The sequence below is a fragment of the Gorilla gorilla genome, chromosome 3, assembly GCF_029281585.2.
Source record: "Gorilla gorilla gorilla isolate KB3781 chromosome 3, NHGRI_mGorGor1-v2.1_pri, whole genome shotgun sequence".
Taxonomy (NCBI): domain Eukaryota; kingdom Metazoa; phylum Chordata; class Mammalia; order Primates; family Hominidae; genus Gorilla; species Gorilla gorilla.
This window is the reverse complement of record NC_073227.2, coordinates 57,872,593-57,890,996: the sequence shown is the minus strand read 5'-3', so window position 1 is coordinate 57,890,996 and position 18,404 is coordinate 57,872,593. Positions and strand designations below refer to the sequence as shown.

General features: G+C 41.2%; 1 protein-coding gene and 1 pseudogene across 1 annotated transcript in view; one reads left to right on the top strand and one right to left on the bottom strand.

Moving 5' to 3' along the window:
- The window catches only part of UGT2B17 (UDP glucuronosyltransferase family 2 member B17), a 39,932-nt gene extending 39,304 nt beyond the window's left edge, over nt 1-628 (bottom strand). The window contains exon 1 of the mRNA XM_031010038.3: nt 90-628. The gene's annotated coding sequence lies outside the window, so the exon portion shown is untranslated. The remainder of the gene's footprint in view (nt 1-89) is intronic.
- The window catches only part of LOC101138063 (UDP-glucuronosyltransferase 2A3-like), a 476,474-nt pseudogene that overhangs the window by 245,944 nt on the left and 212,126 nt on the right, over nt 1-18,404 (top strand).

Sequence of the window (18,404 nt, the reverse complement as noted above, 5' to 3'; positions counted from 1 at the left end):
AACAAAAGTGCCAACACAGGTACACCATGGGTGACCAGGCCATGCTTCTACTCAGGTGGAGTGGGGCAAGTTCAAAAGACTAGTCTTACCAAGTTCCAGATGTCCGGACTCCAAGTGCCAGTTCCTTCCTGGTGTTCAGCCACTGTGTTAATCCTCCACGGGGGCCTGCTACGTGTTGATCTGGTGAGGTGTTCCACTGGGGCAATTTCCTACCCAGGAGCGCTCTTTGGATCTCGTCACTCAGGCTGGCCGGAGTCCCCCACAGGGATGCTCCACAGGGCAGGCTTAAGCCACCTAAGGGGCTGCCTCAGCCTTCCATCAGTCACATTGCTTCTGGGTCAGGGAGCCAAGAAATGTAGCAGGACGAGCCACAGACAAAACCTCTCAGACATCGAGTTGTAGAAGGAAGGGCTTTATTCAGCTGGGAGCATCGGCAAGCTACTGCCTTAAAATCTGAGCTCCCCGAGTGCACAATTTCTGTCCTTTTTTAAGGGCTCACTACACTAAAGATTTCACATGAAAGGGTCGTGACTGATTTGAGCAAGCAGTGGGTATGTGACAGGGGCTGCATGCACTGGTGGTCAGAGAGAAACAGAACAGGGCAGGGAGTTTCACAATGTTCTTCTATACATGTCTGGAATCTACGAATAACATTGGTTTCTAAGTTATGAGTTGATTTTTAACTACTAAGTTTAGGCCAGGCAGGCCCAGGCATAGTTTCAGGCCTGGCGTTTGGGCTGCCTGTCTTTGGTTTTACTTCCTTGTTTTTTCTTAAAACAGGTACTGAGTGAAAAACAATATAAAATAATATGAGAAGGTCTTTCTCTTCCTTCACATGCACATTGGTCACTGATCTCGCCTACTGTTAGGTTTCCCTGGGAGCCCAGTTAACAGGGGAAAATCTGCTTGACCTCTCTTGGTTTCTCCTGTCCCAAAATCCAACATTGATCCAAGAAGGCTCCAGTATGTGTCAGGCACTCCCTGATCATCTGGTCTTAGGGGGACGCCTCTAAGCCATTTGATCCCATTCCAGGAACCAAAAAGGCAGAGGTGATAATAGCTCCTTTTATTGTCTTCCTCCAGCTGTCCAGGACAGTCTTCTTTTTCCCTGTTCTCCAGAGCCTACCCTTTGATATGGAAAACTCCCCATCCTCCATTCCAAAAAACAGCCCTCCAGACTGCCTCATAAAAAATCTGCAAACCTTAGGCCTCAGGCAAGATACCCACCCTAAGCGCCTTGTCTTTTTTATACAATAAAACCTGGCCGCAGTATGAATTAGATAACGGGTCCAAATGGCCAGCAAATGAAACACTCGACTTTACAATTTTAACTGGCTAAAGCAATTATTGCCGATGACTGGAAAAATGGGGAGAAATTCCTTGTGTCCAGGCCTTTTTGCACTCAGATCACAAACTGACCTCTGCAATTCTTGCTTACCTGTTCAAATCCTTCATTCTCACCACCCTCATAACCTTTCTCCTCCTGACCCTGCCTCTTTTTCCTTGTTGGATCCAGCAGACTGCTGTCCACCCCTCCCAGCCCCTACCCCCACGTCTCAACCATCTTCTTTAACTCCCCAAGCTTTCTCATTGTCTTCTCAGTCACCATCTTCCCAGCCACCATCTTCCCAGCCAGCATCACCTCCAAAAGTATCCACTTCTTTTTCTACACCGTCCTCTCCTCAGGAAAACTCTAGCATTGCCTGTACTCATTCTCCTTCCTCACTGCCCTCTCCTGAAGCCTGTAAACCCATCAAGCCACCTTACACCCCTATGTATCCTCCACTGCCTGTCAACTCAACCCGCCTTCCCCCTTCAAACCCTCAGCAGGAACCCCTTCTGGCTTCTTTCTTCTCTCCTGTCCATACCAGCTTGGGCACCATCTTTGGCCCACGCTGCACCCATACTTCAGCGCTGGTGCTAGAATGCCCCCTTCAGGAAGTAGCAGGAACTGAAGGCATTGTTAGAGTTCACGTTCCCTTCTCCTTCACTGATCTCTCAAACTAACAAGACTCGGTTCATTTCCAGAAGACCCTACCTCGTATATTAGGGAGTTTCAGTACCTTACCCAGTCTTATGATCTAACCTGGTATGACCTCTACTTATCCTGTCTTCCACCCTCACCCTCTACTTATCCTCTCTTCCACCCTCACCCCAGAAGACAGGGACCATATTTGGACCCTGGTTCAGGAGCATGCTAATACAATTCATCATCAAGCTCCTGCCCAGCCTACTGGCACAGAGGCAGTCCCCAACCAGGAGCCCCACCAGGATTATCAAGACAGGGCCTCTGGACACTGCCATCAAGACCACATTATTGTGTATCTCCTTGCAGGACTCAGAAAGGGTGCCCATAAAGTGGTAAACTATAAAAACCTTTCAGAAATCACCCAAGGTCCTGACAGAAACCCAGCCTTTTTTCTCTCTTGTTTAACTGAAGCCATGAGAAAATTACCAACCTAGACCCAGCCAACCCAGAAGGAATCACTATTTTAAACCTTTGGTTCCTCATCCAATCTACCCCTGATATCTGGGGCAAGATTCAGAAGCTTGACAATGGCCCTGAAACCCCACAATGACACCTTTTTAATTTAGCCTTCAAAGTCTTTAACAGTTGTAATGAGGAAAGTAGAAGAAAAAAAAAAAAAGACAGAGTTTCAAATGCTTGCCTCCACCATCAGGGGCCCTGCAGGCCCAAGGGCTGCAGCTCCACACACATGCCTCCTAGCAATCCACCTCCCCCTGGCGCCTGTTTCAATTGTGGCAATGAAGGCCACTGGTCCAGGCAATGCCCAAACCCAGGTAAGCCCACCAGGCTGTGCCCTCTCTGCCGAGGACCCCACTGGAAGTCAGACTGTGAGGTGCCCCAGCAAGGACCGCCCCCATCCCTGCCCCAGCTGGCCAAAACCTCCTACTAGGATCTCATCAGCCTTGCCGCTGAAGACTGACAGTGCCCTGGAACAGATGCCCCAGCAACTACCATTGCTTCGTCTGAGCCAAGGATAACCTTGATGTTGGCAGATAGGCCAGTATTTTTTTTTAAATTAATATTGGGGCAACCTACTCTGCTTTACCTAAATTTTCAGGACCCACCCAGTCCTCCCAAGTCTCTGTTGTGGGAATCAATGGACAAGTCTCCAAACCCCAAGACCCCCCTCCACTTTTCTGCTCCCTGAACACCTTTTCCTTCAGTCACTCTTTCTTAGTCCTGCCTTCATGCACAGCTCCGCTCCTAGGCAGAGATATTCTTTCAAAACTCCACACTACTCTCCACTTCCACATTCCCCGTAGTACCCAACACATCAACCCAGACCCCTCCAAGGCTTTTAACAGGCTTCTAACTTTCTTCTACTCTTCTGACCTCCCACCCTAAAACACACAAATTTTCCTTATCCCCCGTCTGTAGTTAACCCCACTGTTTGGGATACTTCCACATCCTCGGTCACAGAGCACCACAACCCCATCCACATCACTCTTAAAGAGCCCACCCTGTTCCTATCACAGAAGCAGTATCTCATCCCCCAAGCAGCTCTCATAGGCCTAAAGCCTATCATTTCTCTCTTCCTCACCAGTCACCTACTCTACCCAACAAACTCTCCTTTTAACTCATCAGTTCTACCTGTTAAAAAGCCAGATGGAACTTATCACTTAGTCCAGGACCTCAGGCTCATTAACCAAGCTGTACTCCCAGTGTGTCCAGTAGTTTCTAACCCATATACTTTACTTTCCTCACTTCCCTCGAATACCACCCATTTTTCTGTTCTAAACCTAAATGATGCTTTTTCACAATTCCTTTACACCCTGATTCCCAAAACCTCTTTGCCTTTACCTGGGAAAACCCCGACACCCACCTTTCAGGTCAGCTCACCTGGTGCGTACTACCTCAAGGTTTTAGAGACAGCCCCCACCTTTTTGGACAGGCCCTTGCTAGTAACTTCTGTACTTTATCCCTAAAATCATCCTCTCTTCTTTAATATGTTAATAATCTGCTCCTGTGTAGCTCCTCTCAAAGAGACTGCAACACCCATACATACTATCTCTCTTTTAAACTTCTTGGCAGAACAGGGGTATCAGGTCGCCCCTAAGAAAGCCCAAATATGCATCCCCCAGTCACCTATCTAGGCCTAGGTCTTACCCCCTGAACCCAAGGGCTCACAACAGACCACATATTCCCTCCTTCAGTCCCTCCCACCTCCACAAACTAGGTAAGAAATTCTCTCTTTTCCAGGATTAGCGGGATATTTTAGGCTCTGGGTTTCCTCCTTCACTTTACTTGCCAAAAAAATTATACCAAGCTGTTAAAGTCCCTCTCTATGAGCCTTTAAAACCTGCACAGCCTATTACCCAACCTTTCCATCTACTCCAAAAGTCTCTCATCTCAGCCCCCATCCTCACTCTCCCAGACTTCACCAAACCTTTCTCCCTTTTTACCGATGAATGGCGTGGAGTTGCACTAGGTGTTCTAACCCAGTCTAAGGGACCCACCCAGCCAGGTTTTTGCCTACCTCCCTAAAGAGCTTGAGACCACAGTTCTAGGATGGCCTGCCTGCCCCTGAGCATTGGTGACAGCTGCTCTCCTCACTCTTAAAAGCATAATACTATCTCTTCATGCCAACCTAACAGTTTATTCAACTCATAACATCAAAGACATGTTAGCTTACCGCAGTGTACTGTCTTTTCTCTGCCCCACGGCTCCTCCAGCTGTATGCTCTATTCATAGAAACTCCCCACATCACCATGCTAACCACCTCCCATCTAAACGCATCCATGCTCTTACCTGAAGCTACAACTGCCCAAGACTCTACACTCTTCTGTGTGAATACTGTTCAAACCTTTCTTATATCTTTTCCAAACCTAACAGACCAATCCCTTCCAGATGCCTCCTTTACTTGGTTTGTAGATGGCAGCTCCTTCCTACATCAAGGACACTGACATGGGGGCTATGCTATAGTGTCACCCCCCAACACTATTGAAGCCAATCCGCTCCTCCTAGGCACCACCTCCCAAAAAGCTGAATTCAATGCCCTCACTCCAGCTCTCACTCTAGCATCCGGAAAACAGATCAATTTATTCAAATTCTCATTATGCGTTCCACGTAGTGCACTCACACTCATCCATCTGGAAAGAACGGGGTTTCCTAACTGCAAACAATATTCCTGTCATAAGACAAGTCTTCTAGTCCTTGTCTGTACTTTCTCTGGGTAGGTAGAAGAATTCCCAACAACTTCAGAAGGTGCAACTATCATCGCACAAACTCATCATGCATACATGCAATTCCCCGTTTTGGACTCCCAACATCCATCCAGTCTGATAACAGTCCTGCCTTCATCAGCCAAATTACCCGAGGCATCTCTACATCCTTAAGAATAAAGTAAGCTCTCCACACACCCTACAGGCCTCAATCTTCAGGCGAAGTTATAAAAATTAACTCTGTCTTTAAAGCCCAACTCACCAAGCTGGCTGTAGAAACCCAACAGTCGTGGACAAAAAAAATCTCCCTTTCGCCCTCATAAGACTTTGCACAACACCAAAAGCATACTCTTTTTATAGTCCTTTTGAAATCATGTATGGCCAAACTTTTGTCTTGGGGCCTCCACCCTTACCAGACTCTGAGCCACTCAGGAATTACCACCCCTCCTTAATCCAGACATGGTCTTTCATTTGTGAAGCAGCAAATGAGGCCATGCCTCTCCCTGTCGACACCTCCTGGTCCTCTCAACATAACTGACTTGCAGACACAGACATGTTTCCAGACAATACAGATGGTGCTCCTGCTACAGCGACATGGTGTATACCAACCTGTCTCTCAAGAATACCCCAAAAATTAAGTTTTTTTTTTTCCAAGGTGCCCACTCCAATCCCTGTGTCATGCCTGAGGTAGTTACTGAGAAAGTCACCCCTTTTCCCTTTATTCTATAACCAAATAAACAGGAAGATTCTCCCTGGGGCCTGAAAGCTTGAAGGGATGAGTAACTCCTCCTCTCAGGCCCAGTTCCAAGATGCAAGGCCATTTGCGTCAACAGCGTGCATCAGAAAGATAGCAGAAGCAGGAAGAGAGCCAACTGGAAGACACCTACCCTGGCTGGAAGACACATACCCCTGAAGATCAAGAAAGAGACCGTCTGGGTACTACATAGCAGTCACATCAGACTGGGACACTTACTGTTTACAGAGGACTATAAAACCCCTGTCCCATCCTCACTTGGGGCTGATGCCCCTTTAGGCCCTAGCCCGCCTGCACCCAGGTGCTCATTAAAACAGCATGTTGCTCCACACCGCCTCGTGGTTTCTGTTGGCATGCTCTCAGGGTTTGAACCGATACAAGAACATTACAGGGGTAAAACTCCACAGTGAGAGGGACTTCTCTAGCTGAACTTTGTAACAATTTGAACAGGCAAGAAGCCTCATGGCCAGAAATTGGGGGAGGGCATGAATCTAGCTTGCAGACTTCACAGGCAGGGGAAGAACTAAAGCCCTTTTCTTTGCAGCTGGGAGGTGGAAAATCTCAGGCAAATATTCAAGTCCAACTCTCCCGCCTCCTTGAAAAAGACTAGGGACTACTGCAGGGGCCACGGTGGAAGTGGGAGTGGCCCTTCAGTGTGCATGGGAGTTGGGTTAGACCTGAGACTGCTGGCTTTCCCACACTTCCCTGACGACCTCATGACTCAGCAGAGGCAGCCAAAATCCACCTAGGTACACAACTCCAGTGACCTGAGAATCTCACCCCCATCCCCAGCAGTAGCCAAAGCAAGGCCTGCCCAAGGAGGGTCTGAGCTCAGAAACGCCTAGACCTGGCCCACCTGGTGGTCCTTCCCTACCCCCCTGGTAGCAGAAGACAGAGGACCTACAATCTTGGGAGTTCTAGGGCCGTGCCCACCACCATTCCCTCTCCACACTACTACAGCTGATGCTTTCTGGAAAGCACCACCTCCTGGCAGAAGGCCAACCAGCAGAAAATAGAGCATTAAGCCACCAAAGCTAAGGACCCCCACAGAGTCTTTTGCACCCTCCACCTGAACAGGCACTGGTGTCCACAGCTGAGAGATCCATAGATATTTCATATCACAGGACTCTGCAGACAACCCCCAGTACCAGCCTGGAGCTGGATAGACTTGCTGGGTGGATAGACCCAGAAGAGAGAACAATCACTGTAGTTTGGCTCACAGGAAGCCACATCCACAAAAAAAGGGGAGAGTACCACAACAAGGGAACACCCCATAGGACAAAAAAATCTGAACAACAGTCTTCAGCCCTAGACCTTCCCTCTGACAGAGCCAACACAAATGAGAAGGAACCAGAAAACCAACCTGGGAATATGATAAAACAAAGCTCATTAATACCCCCCCAAAAATCACACTAGTTCACCAGTAACAGACCTAAACCAAGAAGTCCCTGATTTACCTGAAAAAGAATTCAGGAGGTTAGTTATGAAGCTAATCAGGGAGGGAACAGAGAAAGGCAAAGCCCAATGCAAGGAAATCCAAAACATAATACAAGAAGTGAGGAGAGAAATATTCAATGAAATAGATAGCTGAAAGACAAAACAATAAAAAATTCAGGAAACTTTGGACACACTTTTAGAAATGCAAAATGCTCAGGGAAGTCTCAGCAATAGAATTGAACAGATAGATGAAAGAAATTCAGAGTTCAAAGACAAGGTCTTCAATTAACTTGTTCCAATAAAGAAAAAGAAAAAAGAAAAAGAAAATATGAACAAAGGCTCCAAGAAGTCTAAGATTACGTTAAATAACCAAATCTAAGAATAATCGGTATTCCTGAGGAAGAAGACAATTCAAAAAGTTTGGAAACATATTTGGGAGAATAATTGAGGAAAACTTCCCTAGTCTTGCTAGAGACCTATACAAGAACCACAAAGAACACCTGGGAAATTCATCACAAAAAGATCTTCACCTAGGCACATTGTCATCAGGTTATTCAAAGTTAAGATGAAGGAAAGAAGCTGGGCATATTGGCTCACGCCTGTAATCCCAGACCTGATCAGGTGGTCGGAGGTGGGTGGACAACCTGAAGTCAGGAGTTCGAGACCAGCCTGACCAACATGGAGAAACCCCGTCTCTACTAAAAATACAAAACTTTGCTGGGTGTGGTGGCACATGCCTCTAATCCCAGCTACTCGGGAGGCTGAGGCAGGAGAATCACTTGAACCCAAGAGGTAGAGGTTGTGGTGATATCGCGCCATTGCACTCTAACCTGGGCAACAAGAGTGAAACTCCGTCTCAAAAAAAAAAAAAAAAAAAAGATGAAGGAAAGAATCTTAAGAGCTGTGAGAGAGAAGCACCAGGTAACCTACAAAGGACAACCTATTTGATTAACAGCAGATTTCTCAGCAGAAACTCTATAAGCTAGAAAGGATTAGGGCCCTATCTTCAGCCTCTTCAAACAAACAATTATCAGCCAAGAATTTTGTATCCAGTGAAACTAAGCATCATATATGAAGGGAAGATAGCCGTTTTCAGACAAACAAATGCTGACAGAATTCACCATTACCAAGCTACCACTACAAGAACTGTTAAAGGAACTCTAAATCTTGAAACAAATTCTGGAAACACATCAAAACAGAATATCTTTAAAACATAAATCACACAGGAACCAAAAGATCATTCAAGGCTGCTATGAACACCTTTATGCACATAAACTAGAAACTTAGAAGAGATGGATAAATTTCTGGAAAAATACAAGCCTCCTAACTTGAATCAGGAAGAATTAAATACACTGAACATACCAATAAGAAGCAGCAAGGTTGAAATGGTAATTTAAAAATTACCAACAACAAAAAGTCCAGGACCAGACAGATTCACAGCAGAATTCTACCAGACATTCAAAGAAGAATTGGCACCAATCCTTTTGACACTATTCCACAAGATAGAGAAAAGAGGAACCCTCCCTAATTCATCCTATGAAGCCAGCATCTCCCTAAAACCAAAACCAAAAAAGGACACAACCAAAAAAGGAAACTACAGACCAATATCCTTAATGAACATAGATGCTAAAATCCTTAACATGATACTAGCTAACCGAATCCAACAACATATCGAAAAGATAATCCACCATGATAACATGAGTTTTACACCAGGGATGCAGGGATGGTTTAACATACACAAGTCAATATATGTGATACATCACATAAACAGAATTAAAAACAAACATCACATGATCATCTCAATAGATGCAGAAAAAGTGTTTGACAAAATCCAGCATCGTTTTATGATTAAAACTCTCAGCAAAACTGACATACAGGGGAATACCTTAATGTAATAAAAGCCATCTATGACAAACCCACAGCCAACGTAATACTGAATGGGGAAAAGTTGAGAGCATTCCCTCTGAGAAAGGGAAGAAGACAAGGATGCCCACTTTCACCGCTCCTCTTCAACATAGTACTAGAAATCCTAGCCAGAGGAATCAGAAAAGAGAAAGAAATAAAGGACATCCAAATCAGTAAAGAAGAAGTCAAACTGTCCCTGTTTGCTAACAATATCATTGTTTACCTTGAAAATCCTAAGGACTCCTCCAGAAAGCACCTAGAACTGGTAAAGGAATTCCACAAAGTATCCAGATGCAAGATTAATGTACACAAATCAGTAAATCTTCTATACACCAAAGGCAACCAAGCAGAGAATCAAATCAAGAACTCAACCCCTTTTACAATAGCTGCAAAAAAGTAAAGTAGAATAAAATACTTAGGAATATACCTAACAAAGGAGTCAAAAGACCTGTCTACAAGGAAAACTGCAAATCACTGCTGAAAGAAATCACAGATGACACAAACAGATGGAAAAACATCCCATGCTCATGGATGGGTAGAATCAATATTGTGAAAATGATCATACTGCCAAAAGCAATCTACAAATTCAATGCAATCTCCATCAAAATACCACGATCATTCTTCACAGAGTTAGAACAAACAATTCTAAAATTCATATGGAACCAAAAAAGAGCCCACATAGCCAAAGCAAGACTAAGCAAAAAGAACAAATCTGGAGCCATCACACTACTTGATTTCAAACTGTACTCTAGGGCCATAGTCACCAAAACAGAGTGGTACTGGTATAAAAACAGGCACATAGATGAATGGAACAGAATAGAGAACCCAAAAACAAACACAAATACTTACAGCCAACTGATCTTTGATGAAGTAAACAGAAACATAAAGTGGGGAAAGGACACCCTTTTCAACAAATGGTACTGGGATAATTGGCTAGCCACATGTAGGAGAATGAAACTGGATCCTTATCTCTCACCTTATACAACAATCACCTCAAAATGGATTAAAGACTTAAACCTAAGACCTGAAACTGTAACTCTAGAAGGTAACATTGGGAAAACCCTTCTAGACGTTGGCTTAGGCAAGGATTTCATGACTGAAAACCCAAAAGCAAAGCAGTAAAACCAAAGCTAAATAGCTGGGACCTAATTAAACTAACTTTTGCACAGCAAAAGGAGCAGGCAGCAGAGTAAACAGACAACCCACAGAGTGGGAGAAAATCTTCTCAATCTATACATCTGACAAAGTACTAATATCCAGGATCTACAACGAATTCAAACAAATCAGTAAGAAAAAAAAACAATCCCAATAAAAAGTGGGCTAAGGACATGAATAGACAATTCTCAAAATAAGTATACAAATGACCAAGAAACATATGAAAAAAGTGCTCGACATCGCTAATGATCAGGGACATGCAAATCAAAACCACAATGCAATACTACCTTACTCCTTCAAGAATGGCCATAGTAAAAAAATCAAAATACAGTAGATGTCGGCATGGATGCAGTGATCAGGGAACACTTCTACACTGCTGGTGAGAATGTAAACTAGTACAGCCACTATGGAAAACAGTGTGATGATTCCTTAAAGAACTAAAAGTAGAACTACCATTTGATCTGGCAATCCCACTTCTGGGTATTTACCCAGAGGAAAAGAAGTCATTATTCAAAAAAGATACTTGCACATGCATGTTTATAGTAGCACAATTCACAACTACAAAATTATGGAACCAACCCAAATGTCCATCAGTCAATGAGTGGATAAAGAAACTGGTATATCCATATGATGGAATATGACTCAGCCATAAAAATTAATGAATTAGTAGCATTTGCAATGACCTGAATGAGATTGGAGACTATTATTTTAAGTGAAGTAACTCAGGAGTGGAAAACCAAACATCATGTGTTCTCAGTGATAATGTGGGAGCTAAGCTATGAGGACACAAAGGCATAAGAATGTTACAATGGATTTTGGGGACTTGAGCAGAAGAGTGGGAGGAAGCAAGGGATAAAAGACAACATATGTGATACAGTATGTACTGCTTGGGTGATGGGTGCACCAGGATTTCACAAATCACCACTAAAGAACTTATGTAACCAAATACCACCTGCACCCCAAAAACCTATGGAAAAATAAAAAAAATTTAAAAAATGAAATCATACAATGTATGGTCTTTAGTGAGTGGCTTCTTGTGCTTAGCATAATGTATTAAAGGTTCACCCATGGAAGAGTGTATATAAGGACTTCATTTCTGTCTATTGTCAAATAGTACTCCAAAGTGCATATATACTCATTTTATTTGTTCATTTATCAGTTGGTAGACATAGATTTTTTCCATTTTTGATGATTATGAATAATATTGATTAACATTTATGTACAAGTTTTCTGTGGACATACTTTTATTTCTCTTGGGTGTATATCTAGAAGTGGAATTACTGGATTACATGGTAAATGTGTATGTAACCTTTTGAGGAATTGCTAACTGTTTTTCACAGTGGTGGAATTATTTTCCATTCTCACCACCAATGCATGATGGATTTAATGTCTCCATAACCTTGTCAATGGTTGTTATCCTATGTTTTTTGATTACAGCCAGTGTGAGTGAAGTGATATCTCATTATGATTTATATTTCCTTCATATCTAACAATATTGAGCATTCTTATGTGCTAATTTCCCATTATATATTTTCTTAGAAAAATTTCTATTTTGATACTTTGCCCATTTTGATTATTTGTCCTCCTTTTATGGACTTATGCATTTAATATATTTTTGACATAAGTCCCTTGTCACATATATGATATCCAAGTATATTATCTTATTTTTTTTGGTTGTCTTTTTACTTTCTTAATGATGTCCATTGAAACACAAAAATATTAATTTTGATGAAATCCTATGAATCAACTTGAATTGGGTCATTTTTATTTTTAGTGTCATATCTACCAAACTATCCCCAAATGCAAAATCATGGACATTAGTGCCCATGTTTCATTATTAGAGTTTTACAGTTCTATTGCTTACATTTAGCTTTTAACTTATTTTGAGTTAATTTTTGTAAGTGGTTTGAGGTAGGGGGCCAACCTCTATTATTTCGTATATGGATAATCAGTTTTCTCAATTACATTTGTTGAATAATCTATTCTTTGACTCATTAAATTGGGCACTTTGGTCAAAAAACCATAAATGCGTGAGTATATTCCTAGATTCCAAAATCTATTACACTGATTTGTATGCCTACCTTATGTCTGTATCACACTCTCTTGATTATTGTATATTGGTATTTGTCTTTAAAAGCAGAAAGTGTAAGCCTTCCAACTTTGTTTTTTATTTTAAATTGTTTCAGCTATTTTTTTTTCTTCTAGCTTTTTTTTTTTTTTTTTTTTTTTTTTTTTTAAGGCAGGGGTCTCACTACATTTCCCAGGCTGAACTAGAAGTCCTGGGATCCAGCAATCAATGAATTTCAGCCACCTGAGTAGCTGGGGCTACAGGTGCATGCCACTACATCTAAATTGTTTCAGTTATTACTGTCTCCTACATATCTACATACATTTTAGAATCAGCTAGTCAATTTATGCAAGAAGTTATCTGGGATTTTAAAAGGGATTGAATTGAATCTGCATAACAATTTGGGGAGCAGAGTATGGGCATTGTCACAATATTAGGTGCTTCAATACATGAGTATAAGATGCCTTTTCATTTACTTAGATATCATTTAATTTATTTCCATAATGTTTTGTAGATTTCACAGGGCAAGTTTTACTCTCCTTTTGTTAAATTTATTGATGGCCAGGCGTGGTGACTCACACCTGTAATCCCAGCACTTTGGGAGGCCTAGGTGGGCAGATCACAAGGTCACGGGTTCGAGATCAGCCCGACCTACATGGTGAAACCCCGTCTCTACTAAAAATACAAAAATTAGCCAGGTGTGGTGGTGCATGCCTGTAACCCCAGCTACTCAGGAGGCTGAGGCAGGAGAATTGCTTGAACCCAGGAGGCGAAGGTTGCAGTGAGCCGAGATCGTGCCACTGCACTCCAGCCTGGGCTACAGAGTGAGACTCCATCTCAAAAAAAAAAAAGAAAGAAAAAATTTTTCATGAACTGTATTTTTGTGCTATTTTAATTGTGATTGTTTTAATCATTATTTTAGCCTAAATTTTTATTGCAATTAGGGAGAAATAACTTTTTTGTTTATCGATCCTATATCCTAAAACCTTGCTTTATTGGTTTACTGCTCTAATATTTTTCTAGTGGATTTGTAAATGTTTACTATTATAACATTATGACAAAAGCCAATAAAGATAGCTTGTTTATTTCTAGTATGGAGTCTTTTATTCTTTCATTTTTTAAACCAATTTATCTTATCTAGAACCTCTAATACAGTGTTGAATGGAAGTGAGAAAAGCCAATTTAGTCTTTCTCCATTAAGTGCGGTGTCAGTGTGTGTTTTATTTATAGATACTATTTGTTAGTTTAAGGATGTTTCTGAAAGGTATTGCATTAATCACATGATTTTTTCTGCCTTTATTAAAATGATTATGCAGTTATTGTCCTTATTCTAATGATATTATATATTCACCAGTTTTTTCAGATGTTAAAGTTAGTTTGCATTTCTGGCATAAAATTCCCTTCTGTATGTCCAAAGCTTTTTGCACATGCTAGGATTCTGTTTGCTAGTGTGAAAGAAAAATAAAGAATCAAGATCCTAAAGTCACTATGCCAAAGGGAAAAAAGTTTAGCTTGGGAACTGAGGCACACAAACTGTCAGAGGCATTCTAACCAGAGTGATTCCACCTTGAATAAGTCAGACAAGGTCAAACCTGTCAGGTTACATTCCCAGGGGATTGAGCACTCTTGGTTACAAGATACTCATGGTTGAGGGAATGAGTTAATGATGATAATTAACTAAATAAAGACCCAGAACTTATGAAAATGTCCCAATAGTTTGAAAACAAAAACTTCTTAATTTAAGAATTAGTTTTCCTTTAAAAAACTAGCCCACTTGTAAAATCTTGCTGAAATCAATAATACATAGGAAAATAACAATATTAATAGCCTGTCACAAGCTGATCACAAACCTTTGTAATAAAGTACAGTATTCTTAACAACCTATATAAGCAAGCACTAAGTTTAAGGTAGGGGTATTTCTCTTCTTGCTTTCTGAGGATGCCCTATTCTGTAATAGAGTAGTCTCTAACAAACTTAATTTTACTGTACTCTGTGACTCACCTTGCATTCTTTCCCACATGAGATCCACAAACCCACCCTTAACGTCTGGGACAAGACCACTTTTCCAGTAATATTTTCCTCTGGTGACTCTGCTGGGACCTAAATGAAGTGAGATTCCAACCCAAAGGAAATAGACTATGCAACACCAATTGGCTGATTTGGGTAAATGGTGGAACATATTTTTATACTTGAACAGAGACACTGTTCAAAATTGGTTTAGAGGCCCAACTTAGGACAGTTAGAGGCCCTTCTGACAGATAAGAGGTATAGAAGCCTTTCCGAAAGCTAAGGGGGTTAGAAGCCCTTCACAACAAGAAATGGGTTCAATGCTACAAAATGTTAATTACTACTCCCTTTCAATTAGCCCTCCCTGTGCTCTCTGTCATTCACTAAAGACTGTCTGCTGTCTGCCAATTTTCTGACTGCTGACTATACTTACTGTTTCTTTGCAGAGACCTTGCTTGATGGTCCTGAGATTTTTAACTTTCACATTTCTCATTTGTCTTTGGATTAGTGGCCCTTTACTTGTGTGCTTCGGCATGTTGCTAAAAGACATTAGAGATGAATGGCTCTGCAAGATTTACTTTCCCTATATCTAGCCCATTCGAATGAATTATTTATTGTCTCATCTCTCAAAAGATTAATTGAAATTTGGTACTTACAAGTTTTGGTCCAATGTGCACGATTTAGCCCAGTAGCAATTATGCCAATCTCCCATGGGTGAACAGCTCCCAGAAGGAGAACTGGAGATTTCTTTTTGGCAATTCTTTTTCATCCCCTCACTAATCAACTGACCTTTATTTCTTGATTATGAACAGCATGATCATGTAAGTTTTACCCTACTTGCCATTACTATCCTTAACCTGGACATTCCTCTCTGGATGCATATCATTTCCCTTACTTAGTGTGACATTTCTTTGGTCAGGCCCTCTATTGTAGATTCTCTAGTTCAGGTGACTCAGCTCATTTATATTATGCGACTAACAAGAATGCCAGAATTAAGTCAACTACTGAATCATTTTCCCTTGCTTGTTTATCTCTGAAAGCTCCTTTATCCTTTTTAGTGAAGCTTGCCCTGTGGCAGCACTACCTTGTTCACAAGGATCTCTACCTTCACCTGCTCTGCTCCTGTGTAATACAGCCTTGATCCTGAAGAGTTCAGAGTTCTCCACTAGGATGTCTAGTAGAGCATTGGAACAAATTTCAATTAGGTGAGCTTAAGAAAAATAAATTGACATTTTTATGTAATACTGTTTGGCCTCATTATGATTTGGAATATCAAGATAAATGGCCACCTAATGGAATCACAGCCTTTGATATTATACATCAAATTGATTTGTTTTGCAAGTGGGAGAGAAAATGAGGTAAAATACCCTATGTTCAAGCATTTTTATTGCTTAGTCAGGATGAAACTTTACAGCAAGCGTGTGCATGTTTAATGAAAGGAAGGAAAGAAAAGGAATTAGATATACTAGATGACCCTTTAATGCAAGTCCCCTGAGTCCAATAGGCACCTTTGGGTGGAACAGTACCTCCCTGTGTCAGCTCTAATGCTTCAGGTGCATCTGCCTCTGTCTCTTCTAGCCCTTCTAGTAGTCCTGTTTAGACACTTTCATTCCCTTCTCCTTACCCGTCTAGTCTAATTTTATATTTACCTCATTCTGAGAGGCCCAGTCCTATTCTTTAACTGTCACTCCCTGAGGAGGCCAGCCTTGCTAGTACTACCCAGAGTGGAGCCTCTTCTCAGTCTCCAAAGGAAAATCTTTGTTGGCTTAGAGAAGTGGCAAATGGGGAAGAGCGCACTATAAGGTCCCTTTCCCCATGTTTTGTTTGGTCTTATGTAAAGGTTATTTCTCTGAAGATCCAGGAAAGTGTATAGATAAATTTGAGAAGCTAATGCTGACTTATAATTTGACCTGGTAGGATTTTCATATTTTATTATCCACATGTTGTACAGTGGAAGAAAAACAATGAATTTTGGGATTAGCTAGAATACATTCAGACAAAGTGCTAGGCTGCAATCCTAATGATATCTATAGGACAAGGGGTATTTCAGTGCCTGATTAAGATCTAGGATGGAACTATCAAAGAAATAGGAGGACTTACAGAAGAGAGATCGTATGATTACTTGGTTATTAAAAGAGAGGTGAGATGTGTGAAAAAGTCTCTTAATTATTATAAGGTGAAAGAAATTACTCAAGGTAAAGATGAGAATCCAGTATTATTTCAGGGACATTTGATTGAGGCAATTAGAAAATATACTAAAATTGATCCCATTTCAAAGGAAGGACAAACCTTACTGGGGCTGTATTTTATAACCCAGTCTGCCGCTGACGTCTGTCAGAAACTACAAAAAGCAGCCTGGGTCTGCAGACACCTATGAATCAACTTTTCAGTATGGCATTTATGGTTCTTAATAACAGATACATGGCAGAGGAAGTGAAAAACTTAAGAGAGCCTCCTAAAAGGCACAGTTTTTAGCTGCAGCATTAAGCTTACCAACCACGTGAGGTCATCCTTACACTTCTTAGCCATGGCAAAGGAAGCTGGAAGGCAGAAAGCCACAAGCTGGGGTTCTAAGCCACTGCACCTTGGGTATAAATCAATGTGCTCACTGTCATAAAATTGGCTATTGAAAGAGGGAACACCCAGCACTCCAAAGTGAGTCTTTGGCCCCTGAACAAATGATGGCAGTTCAAGAGTGACAGGGCCCTAGAGCTTCTGTCACAGCTCCCATTGGACAATTAGCCATATCTCCAGAGGAGCTTCGGGTAATCATTGATGTGACAGGTAACAATATTAATTTCCTTTTGGACATGGGTGCTTCTTACTCTGTTTTGACTCATCATAATGGGCCATTATCATCCCAAGACTCTGTGGTCATGGGGATAAACGGACGAGCTCATAGACTCCATTTTACCTATCCTCCAAGCTGCTCTTCAGGGACTCTTGTTTTTTCGCATGCTTTTCTTATAATGTCTGAATGTCCTACTCCATTTTCAGGAAGAGATTTATGAACTCAGCTGCAAACTATGGTTTTCTTCAGAGATCACAAGGCAGATGATTGATTGCTTTTACTTGTCTCCCATGATAAGGGAAGAAAAATTAATAGGAGACACTCTCATAATATCTTGCTATCTTTACTTATACCCTCTTTGCAGAAAGTCGGAATTTAAAAAGGGAAAAGTAACTAGGCTTTCACTAGAATTAGGTTAAAAATCTCTCTGCAGAGCTCCTTACTAGGCATAGGAACTACAGCAAGCATCCTGAAGGAGTCTCATTAGAGTGTCTTTTAGACAATTGCTCCAAATATATCCACATAGTAAAGAAAAGATGACACAGAACAACATACACAATCAAGTATACAACCACTACTTGGTAGCATTAGGGGAAATTCCATGGATAGATGCTTGTAGGAGCTATAAAAAGAAGTGGTTTTGGAAGGAATCAAAATGAGACAAAGACCTTAAAACTAGGAAAAAAAATGTATCTACAGAGTTCGGGAATTTCTGCTATAAAAATTAATTGTAACAATAAATTGTAAAAAAAATGACAAGAAAAGCCAAACTGTAATGAAAGTGATCTGCCTAGGTTACAGCAGAGGCAATCAATAAGTTATTCTGATGTTCTCACAATGCAGAATATGAAGAATGTTTGCAGAAATCAATACCTGTTGAAGATTAACTAATGAAAACCAAATGAGGAAATAACCAACTATATACAATATACAATAGTATACAACTATATACAATATACAATAGTTTACAATAGTATACAACTATATACTATGTATAATAGTAACATTTGCACCAAAGGATTATAGATATAGAAAATAAATCAAAATGATGTTTTATAATAAATATAATTCAAATGTCCAGAGATGAAAAATAGTTC